General features: G+C 42.9%; 2 pseudogenes; one reads left to right on the forward strand and one right to left on the reverse strand.

Annotated features, from left to right (window-relative positions):
* Positions 1-1,399: 1,399 nt before the first annotated feature.
* Positions 1,400-3,625, reverse strand: LOC114444571 (phytanoyl-CoA dioxygenase, peroxisomal-like; annotated as a pseudogene).
* A 2,106-nt stretch (positions 3,626-5,731) lies between these two features.
* On the forward strand, positions 5,732-7,921 carry LOC114444582 (phytanoyl-CoA dioxygenase, peroxisomal-like; annotated as a pseudogene).
* The last annotated feature ends 2,401 nt before the right edge of the window (positions 7,922-10,322 follow it).

Genomic DNA, 10,322 nt, shown 5'->3' on the forward strand with positions numbered 1-10,322 from the left:
AGTGCCAACAAACGTTTAAGTTCTCAACTGGAGCAAAACAAGAAAGCACATGAAAACACAGTGCATGAACTGCAGAGAGTGAAGCAGTGCTTGCAGCAGAATGAGCAAAAGCTTTCAGAGGAGAAACAGTTGGCCGCTTCTTATCTGAGTGGCAAGGAGGCAGCAGAGCAAGCCCTTGCCAAAGCAGATGATGAGAAGGAAAAGTTGAGCAGAGTCATAGAGAGATTCAAGCAGCGGAAGAAGGCTAGCCAGAAAGATGTGGCTGAAAAAGAGCAAAATCAAAGATCAAATGCTCCACATCGAGTCTCTCCTTAAGCAGCAAATAGATCAGAAAAAACATATGGACCTGTTGGAACATAACCTAGAGATGCAGAGTTCAGACAAAGACACCAGTCAAAGCAATGATGTTTTGGCGTCAGGAGCTGGAACAAGCTAAACAAATGTTACAGGAACGGATGGCGAGTATGAAAGAAAAAGATGAACTCCTCGACAAACTGAAGCAGGAGCTGTCTGGTGTAAAACAGGAGCTCAATAAAAGATGGCAGACTGGCAGTGAACTCAACAATAAGATCATGTCACTGAAGGGACAACTTTATGCAAGTGAGGGCACTCGCCGGATGCTGAAAGAGGAAAAACATAACCTGTCAGATGAGGCGAGAATGTTTAAACTGGAGCTTAGCAACTGCAAACAGCAACTAGATCAGACCAAGAGGGACTTCTTTAACTACAAGGAGAAGTATGCACCACAGAACCAAGTAGTGCTTAACTCCTCCGAGGTAAAAGAAGAGGAGGAGAAGACAACCCACTTCCCTTTCCTCAAGTAAGCATACAGTATTTGGCTTCAGCTTTACCGACAAGGAAGCAGCAACTGGTTCCCTCCCTCATCGACCCTGTACCTCATACTCCCACCACCAAAGTTTTCCCTACACCCCACCGTCCAGCCACTCGCCCTGATGAGCCTGCTGACAATTAGTAGGCAGCTGCAGAAACACTTGCAGCAAACCCAAAGAATCATATTTAGAAAAAAAAAATTTTCTGAAAAAATGTTCAAAATGTTTCATTTTCCTAAATACATGTGTGTTTCAATTTTGTTAAGTTTAGGAGCTATGGCAGTTTTGTCGAAACGCCTTTTTTTGTCTCACCAGTGTGTGAAGATGTCACGCACTGTAGATTTTCAGACTTTTTCAAAAACAGAAAAAAAAGGCAAACTACTTCCATTTTTGGCCACAGTGGGTGCTCCAAATACATAAATTATATATCAAAACGTAGGATTTTTGTCCTGGTCAAGCTGGTACACCTGTCTTTGCCATGTGACCCACGATTTTTGGTCAGCTGACCCTCAAGTGAAGGGAGCGCCACTCCCTCCTCCCATGTGCTCCCATGTTAAACTGCAAAGATTTCAGATGAAATCCTGTGATGGACAAGGCATTTCTAACCTGCTCATACGGATACATATGTTGATTAAAACATATGAATTTGAAAATGACGCTCACGGTGAAAGAATTTTTATCTGGGACTTTTCGTTGTCCTGCATCAGGAGGTTTGTTGATTCAGCATGGTGTGCATGGCCATAATGTTCGGGTCCAGTGAAGCACTCCACATACTTGAGGATCTGGCATGCAAAGGCACAAGATGGCTCAGTGTTCAAGTCCTATTAAGTACTGGTGGTAAACATAGTGGTGCCTCTCCTTCTTACCTCTGGTAGAGTGCAGTACCGGAACAGTTCAGGATCTTCCTGGAAGTCTGGAAGTTTGGAGACTGCCTTCTGATCCGGAACAAACTCTGACTTAGCGATGGCCACGTCCCTCATAACCACCAGACCAGGAATGTTTCATTCCTGGCGACAGATTCTTTCAAACATCCTTCCTGAAGAAGAACATCACACTCAGCACCTCTAAAAGAGTTACAGATATTTAATATAATTAATATTCAGTACTTTAGTATATGATGGATACCTGAACTTGTTGATGTCCTCGTCAGACACCAGATTCTTGATGAGAGATGAACTCCATTTTCCTCATAGAAAGAAGCCTGTTCAGGTGTCAGCAAGTCTGTACCTAAAGTGTATCTGCCCACAGAGCGACACACTAATATCACATGACCATACAACCTTTAACTGGAATAAAAAGCTGTTTTGCACTGTAATAATTGAAAGATGCTATGCATGAGAATATTGCATTAATATCCACTTTAGATTTACATTAGACTCCAGCTGCAGTCTCATTCTGGGCTTGTGATGCCTTTCTTGACTACTACAAAGTACGTGTTGATGAAGATTCATCCAGGTCATAATCAGCTTCATCACACTGATAAAGCTGCTTGGATGAGCAGCGAAACGTCTTTCAAGAAAACTCTACAAGTCCAGACACCTTGCTTCAATTTCTCTACTACAAATTGAGAAACCTTTATTAGTCCCACAATGGGGAAATTGCTTAAGGCAGCCCAGCAAAGAGCGCCATACACCGCTGAGTACACTGGAGGCTATGTGGGTAAAGTGCCTTGCCCAAGGACACACAACAGTGACTAGAGAGTTGGGAACGAAGTACAAAAAAGTACAAACAGACTGTAAGCTGAATCTTTGGTCAAAGGCTGTGCTACAGAAACCATGTCAAAGTGAATGATAAACATGGATTTTAGTTGTGTGTTCAGCCTGAGGCAGCAAAATGAAGGTTGTGTGCCTACCTCAGCTTCTTTGGGGGACTGTAGGTGTAGGTTTGGGTGAAAGTGGGTGCAGCTGTCTGAAGAAAATAAGTCAAGGAAGAAACAATCCAGTGAGATGTATCATTTGGAAATTTCTGATCCATTTTAAGCTTAGAATTGTCTCCCACATTGCTCCCAATAACACTCGTACATTGCTAGGGGCTATTACAGCTGTGCTATATTGACCTTTGGTCGTTGATCAGGTCTGCGCAGAGTCACCATTAGTTAGATACTATAAAATGTGCACTGTCACTGCGCTAATGTGTAAAGCTACGTCGTGCAATATGCAAACCCAGCCTCGGCTGTAAAACACACTGAAAACATTTAATGAAAATAAGTAAAGATATAGTTAGTACGCTAGCTTCTTAGTGACTTAATTGCATACTGAATAACCGTCTGAGCTATTCAAAGTGGCGCCTACACCAGAGGTCATCCGTTTATAACATAATAATATATAAACTACGACTTCAAAGCCCTCCCGTTACTGTTATCATCATATAGCTAGCTAGCTTACTACACAGACAGCGACGACAGTCTCGGTTCAGAATAACAGTACCAATGTCGTTTTGAGCATGAAAGCGACAAAAGCATATACAGCTTCATAACAACAGTAGTTCTGAGTTATTCACTCTTTCCCCATATTCCGGGCCGGTCCGGAGCTGGGCTACCAGCTCTATCCCGGCTCGGTGTACCACTATCGGCTGGCGGATGTTCCTGTTTCAGCTCTAATCTCATAGCAGAATACAAGGATACGATAAAAGCGGGTTGTCGATCAAGGTGATTGATCAGCAGTCGGAGTCTCTCTGCAGCCCGAGACATGTTCCTGTCCACCGAGAGCCCAGCACACACAGCGAAGGGCAGAAAGTGGATCGGATTGTAACGGGAGCAAAGGGGACGTTACTGTTGTGATGACGACATACGCACAACGTACACCGGGGTGCAAACTTCAGTGTACCCAGAAGTAAGTGAGTAAGTAAGTAAACTTATTTATAGCACCTTTCACAGATAGGATCACAAAAAGCTTTTGCTTTTTTTATTAAATGAATAAAACCAGGCAATAAAAAAAGCCCCCAATGACCCCCTTAAAACCCAGGGAGACTGATCCTTTCAGGCAGTGGCTCCCAGACTCTGAAACGGCACCTATAAAAGTGTTTTCAGCTGCCGTTTAAAAGAACCAACAGAGTCAACCACACGGATAAAGAGGGGCAGGCGTTCCAGAGTCTGGGAGCCACTGCCTGAAAGGATCAGTCTCCCTGGGTTTTAAGGCGGGTTTTTGGAACCTCAAGAAGGTATTGGCATGAGGATCGAAGAGCGCGTCCAGGGGAGTAACACACCAGCATGTCTGTGATGTACTGGGTGGCTTGCCCATTTAAAGCTCTGAAAGTTATGGTTAAAATTTTAAAATCAATTCTGAATTTAATGGGGAGCCAGAAGATAAAATCGGGGTAATGTGTGACCGTCTGTTTGATCCTGTTAAAAGCCCGCCGATGGGCCCGCCGAAGGGCCGAAAACATACAGGCACTATTACTTCAAATTCTGATCAAATTCTGCCACGGTTGCGGCCATGTTTGTAGTCCAATGAAAGAGGACAAGCTACTGAATCGAATGGTACAAAAAAATCTAATGGACTACAATACCCAGCTGACGTAAAATCCCTGTGTAAAGACTAGACGCAACAACACTAACGCTAGCTAACTACGCGTATGTGTTTGTGGAGGTTGTAGTTGCTTTAGTGTGCTTCAGTGACTTTCGGTGACTTTCAGTGAGTTTCAGTAAGTGTCAGAGGGTTTTTTTAGGTTGTTAGCTAGCGTATCTCTTCATGATACCGTGACGAGAGGGGCATGGAGGAATTTCAACGGCAGGAATTTCCGGATTCGTTCGACCCCGTTGCCAGCAACGTTGAACGTTGGAAAAGATAGACCCAGTTTGAGTAAGTTTTGTACATTTATTTTGAAGTGTAAACTATTTGTTGCTAATATCCGTGTTGATCGATAAAATGATTTATTATATATATATATACGTGTACACAACATAGTAGACAGCAGGGTGGTAGTTGGGGTGAGAGAGGAGGATGCAGAGGATAGTGGTGATGATTGACTGGCAACCCCTAAGGGAACAGCTGAACAGAGATGAAGAAGGATGATTCAATCCTATTCAATACTGTCTTTACATATTATTTACATAATATGTGTATTTCAATATGTATGCAATTACAGATAATAATAATTGTTATTATTTTCACAGCCAAGAGGGAAGAGAAGAGGAAAGTGAGGTCCCAGGCCCATCTGGGCTCAACACTGAGGCATCACCTCATGCTCGATAAATCTTTGTCCCTTGCCACTCAAAACAATTTGTAAAGAACTGTTTCATTTAACTTTGAAATATCTCAAAATGAAGGCTGATGTTGTCAAAGGCAGATCTAGAGATGATTATCCATGCTTTTATCTCGTCTTGTTTAGATTACTGCAATTCACTTTTCACTTGTTTTAACAATTCTGGACTCAGCGCGTGCAATTGGTTCAGAATGCTGCTGCAAGGCTTTTAACAGGATCAAACAGACGGTCACACATTACCCCGATTTTATCTTCTGGCTCCCCATTAAATTCAGAATTGATTTTAAAATTTTAACCCTAACTTTCAGAGCTTTAAATGGGCAAGCCACCCAGTACATCACAGACATGCTGGTGTGTTACTCCCCTGGACGCGCTCTTCGATCCTCATGCCAATACCTTCTTGAGGTTCCAAAAACCCGCCTTAAAACCAGGGAGACTGATCCTTTCAGGCAGTGGCTCCCAGACTCTGGAACGCCTGCCCCTCTTTATCCGTGTGGTTGACTCTGTTGGTTCTTTTAAACGGCAGCTGAAAACACTTTTATAGGTGCCGTTTCAGAGTCTGGGAGCCACTGCCTGAAAGGATCAGTCTCCCTGGGTTTTAAGGCGGGTCATTGGGGGCTTTTTTTATTGCCTGGTTTTTATTTCATTTTAATAAAAAAAAAGCAAAAGCTTTTTGTGATCCTATCTGTGAAAGGTGCTATAAATAAGTTTACTTACTTACTCACTTACTTCTGGGTACACTGAAGTTTGCACCCCGGTGTACGTTGTGCGTATGTCGTCATCACAACAGTAACGTCCCCTTTGCTCCCGTTACAATCCGATCCACTTTCTGCCCTTCGCTGTGTGTGCTGGGCTCTCGGTGGACAGGAACATGTCTCGGGCTGCAGAGAGACTCCGACTGCTGATCAATCACCTTGATCGACAACCCGCTTTTATCGTATCCTTGTATTCTGCTATGAGATTAGAGCTGAAACAGGAACATCCGCCAGCCGATAGTGGTACACCGAGCCGGGGATAGAGCTGGTAGCCCAGCTCCGGACCGGCTCGGAATATGGGGAAAGAGTAAATAATGAATAACTCAGAACTACTGTTGTTATGAAGCTGTATATGCTTTTGTCGCTTTCATGCTCAAAACGACATTGGTACTGTTATTCTGAACCGAGACTGTCGTCGCTGTCTTGTGTAAGCTAGCTAGGCTATATGATGATAACAGTAACGGGAGGGCTTGAAAGTCGTAGTTTATATATTATTATGTTATAAACGGATGACCTCTGGTGTAGGCGCCACTTTGAATAGCTCAGACGGTTATTCAGTATGCAAGTAAGTCACTAAGAAGCTAGCGTACTAACTATATCTTTACTTATTTTCATTAAATGTTTCAGTGTGTTTTAACAGCCGAGGCGGGGTGTGCATATTGCACGACGTAGCGTTACACATTAGCGCAGGTGACAGTGCACATTTATAGTATCTAACTAATGGTGACTCTGCGCAGACCTGATCAACGACCAAAGGTCATATAGCACAGGCTGTAATAGCCCCTAGCAATGTACGAGTGTTATTGGGAGCAAGTGGGAGACAATTCTAAAGCTTAAAATGGATCAGAAATTTCCAAATGATACATCTCACTGGATTGTTTCTTCCTTGACTTATTTTCTTCAGACAGCTGCACCCACTTTCACCCAAACCTACAGCCTACAGTCCCCCAAAGAAGCTGAGGTAGGCACACAACCTTCATTTTGCTAGCCTCAGGCTGAACACACAACTAAAATCCATGTTTATCATCACTTTGACATGTTTCTGTAGCACAGCCTTTGACCAAAGATTCAGCTTACAGTCTGTTTGTACTTTTTTGTACTTCGTTCCCAACTCTCTAGTCACTGTTGTGTGTCCTTGGGCAAGGCACTTTACCCACATAGCCTCCAGTGTACTCAGCGGTGTATGGCGCTCTTTGCTGGGCTGCCTTAAGCAAATTTCCCCATTGTGGGACTAATAAAGGTTTCTCAATTTGTAGTAGAGAAATTTGAAGCAAGGTGTCTGGACTTGTAGAGTTTTCTGAAAGATGTTTCGCTGCTCATCCAAGCAGCTTTATCAGTGTGATTGAAGCTGATTATGACCTGGATGAATCTTCATCAACACGTACTTTGTAGTAGTCAAAGAAAGGCATCACAAGCCCAGAATGAGACTGCAGCTGGAGTCTAATGTAAATCTAAAGTGGATATTAATGCAATATTCTCATGCATAGCATCTTTCATTAATACCAGTGCAAAACAGCTTTTATTCCAGTTAAAGGTGTATGGTCATGTGATATTAGTGTGTCGCTCTGTGGGCAGATACACTTTAGGTACAGACTTGCTGACACCTGAACAGCGTCTTTTCTATGAGGAAAATGGATTCATTCTCATCAAGAATCTGGTGTCTGACGAGGACATCAACAAGTTCAGGTATCCATCATATACTAAAGTACTGAATATTAATTATTAAAATATCTGTAACTCTTTTAGAGGTGCTGAGTGTGATGTTCTTCTTCAGGAAGGAGTTTGAAAGAATCTGTCGCCAGGAAGTGAACATTCCTGGTCTGGGTGGTTATGAGGGACATGGCCATCGCTAAGTCAGAGTTTGTTCCGGATCAGAAGGCAGTCTCCAAACTTCAAGACTTCCAGGAAGATCCTGAACTGTTCCGGTACTGCACTCTACCAGAGGTAAGAAGGAGAGGCACACATAATTGTTTACCACCAGTACTTAATAGACTTGAACACTGATCCATCTTGTGCCTTTGCATGCCAGATCCTCAAGTATGTGGAGTGCTTCACTGGACCGAACATTATGGCCAGGCACCCATGCTGATCAACAAACCTCCTGATGCAGGACAACGAAAAGTCCCAGAATAAAAATTCTTTCACCGTGAGCGTCATTTTACAAATTCATATGTTTTAATCAACTATGTATCCGTATGAGCAGGTTAGAAATGCCTTGTCCATCAGGATTTTCATCTGAAATCTTTGCCAAGTTTAACATGGGAGCACATGGGAGGAGGGAGTGGCGCTCCCTTCACTTGAGGGTCAGCTGACCAAAAATCGTGGGTCACATGGCAAAGACAGGTGTACCAGCTTGACCAGGACAAAATTCCTACGTTTTGATATATAATTTATGTATTTGGAGCACCCACTGTGGCCAAAAATGGAAGTAGTTTGCCTTTTTTTTTCTGTTTTTGAAAAAGTCTGAAAATCTACAGTGCGTGACATCTTCACACACTGGTGAGACAAAAAAAGGCGTTTCGACAAAACTGCCATAGCTCCTAAACTTAACAAAATTGAAACACACATTATTTAGGAAAATGAAGGTCTACTCCGTGGGAATTAGACCCACACACCCACATATAGCAATGTGTGGGTTCTAAGGAATCAAAGGGCCATTTTTCAGAAAATATTTTTTTTTCTAAAATATGATTCTTTGGGTTTGCTGCAAGTGTTTCTGCAGCTGCCTACTAATTGTCAGCAGGCTCATCAGGGCGAGTGGCTGGACGGTGGGGTGTAGGGAAAACTTTGGTGGTGGGAAGTATGAGGTACAGGGTCGATGAGGGAGGGGAACCAGTTGCTGCTTCCTTGTCGGTAAAGCTGAAGCCAAATACTGTATGCTTACTTGAGAAAGGGAAGTGGGTTGTCTTCTCCTCCTCTTCTTTTACCTCGGAGGAGTTAAGCACTACTTGGTTCTGTGGTGCATACTTCTCCTTGTAGTTAAGAAGAGTCCCTCTTGGTCTGATCTAGTTGCCGTTTGCAGTTGCTAAGCTCCAGTTTAAACATTCTCGCCTCATCTGACAGGTTATGTTTTTCCTCTGTCAGCATCCGGCGAGTGCCCTCACTTGCATAAAGTTGTCCCTTCAGTGACATGATCTTATTCTTGAGTTCACTGCCAGTCTGCCATCTTTTATTGAGCTCCTGTTTTACACCAGACAGCTCCTGCTTCAGTTTGTCGAGGAGTTCATCTTTTTCTTTCATACTCGCCATCCGTTCCTGTAACATTTGTTTAGCTTGTTCCAGCTCCTGACGCCAAAAGACATCATTGCTTTGACTGGTGTCTTTGTCTGAACTCTGCATCTCTAGGTTATGTTCCAACAGGTCCATATGTTTTTTCTGATCTATTTGCTGCTTAAGGAGAGACTCGATGTGGAGCATTTGATCTTTGATCTTCTGCTCTTTTCAGCCAATCTTTCTGGCTAGCCTTCTTCCGCTGCTTGAATCTCTCTATGACTCTGCTCAACTTTTCCTTCTCATCATCTGCTTTGGCAAGGGCTTGATCTGCTGCCTCCTTGCCACTCAGATAAGAAGCGGCCAACTGTTTCTCCTCTGAAAGCTTTTGCTCATTCTGCTGCAAGCACTGCTTCACTCTCTGCAGTTCATGGACTGTGTTTTCATGTGCTTTCTTGTTTTGCTCCAGTTGAGAACCTTAAGCGTTTGTTGGCACTGTCTAAGAGTCTGAGCTGTTTATTCAGGTTATCTTTAGCCACATTAGCTTTGTTGTGTTCTGACTGAAGAGTTTTGTGTTCTGACTGAAGAGTTTTGAGTTCTGACTGAAGAATTACCAGGTTAGCTTTGACGCCGTCTTTAGCTTTGTCGACCTTTTCAGTCTTCACTATCTGCTGGCTAAGCTCGCTTTCTAGTTTGGTAACAAGAAACTTTAAGTCTCTTATCAATGTGTCTTTGTCTTGAGCTCCTTTTTCCTTTAGTGTTTCTTTCGATTTGAGTGCGTCATACTGTTTAACTATTTTGGCATTTTGTGTTTTCCAGCTCTTCATGACAAGACCTCAGTCTTCTGGTTTCTTGGCACTTCTCATCTAACGTCTCCTTGTAGTGTGCAGATCTTCCTGGAGGCTTTTATTTTGGTGGACCTGAGTGTAAAAGAGCTCCTCAGTTTATTAGCTCTGATTTATTCTTTTCAGCTCCTTTTGCACAGACTTATTTTCTTCATCCTTCTTTCTAATAGTGCATTCCAGTTTTCTGACTATAAGATCATGTTTCTCGTGTCTTTTCAATGCACGCTCTAACCTGTTGTTCTGAATTTTCAGAGAAGTGATCTTGAGCCCTTGTACGGTCGTTTTCTTCTTTTGCACATTCTAATACTCTGTCTCTACAGATAATCTTCTCCTCTGCTTCTGACAGTTGCATCCGCAGTTCATTTTGACGGGTTTGAGCCTCATCCTTGAATACTTGGAAATCATTTATTCACATTTCAATTCTTCATTTTCAGCTTCCATCATGTATATTGTGTTTTGCAGCCCTTCTATCTTCATCG

Source organism: Parambassis ranga, chromosome 2 (genome assembly GCF_900634625.1).
Source record: "Parambassis ranga chromosome 2, fParRan2.1, whole genome shotgun sequence".
Classification (NCBI taxonomy): domain Eukaryota; kingdom Metazoa; phylum Chordata; class Actinopteri; family Ambassidae; genus Parambassis; species Parambassis ranga.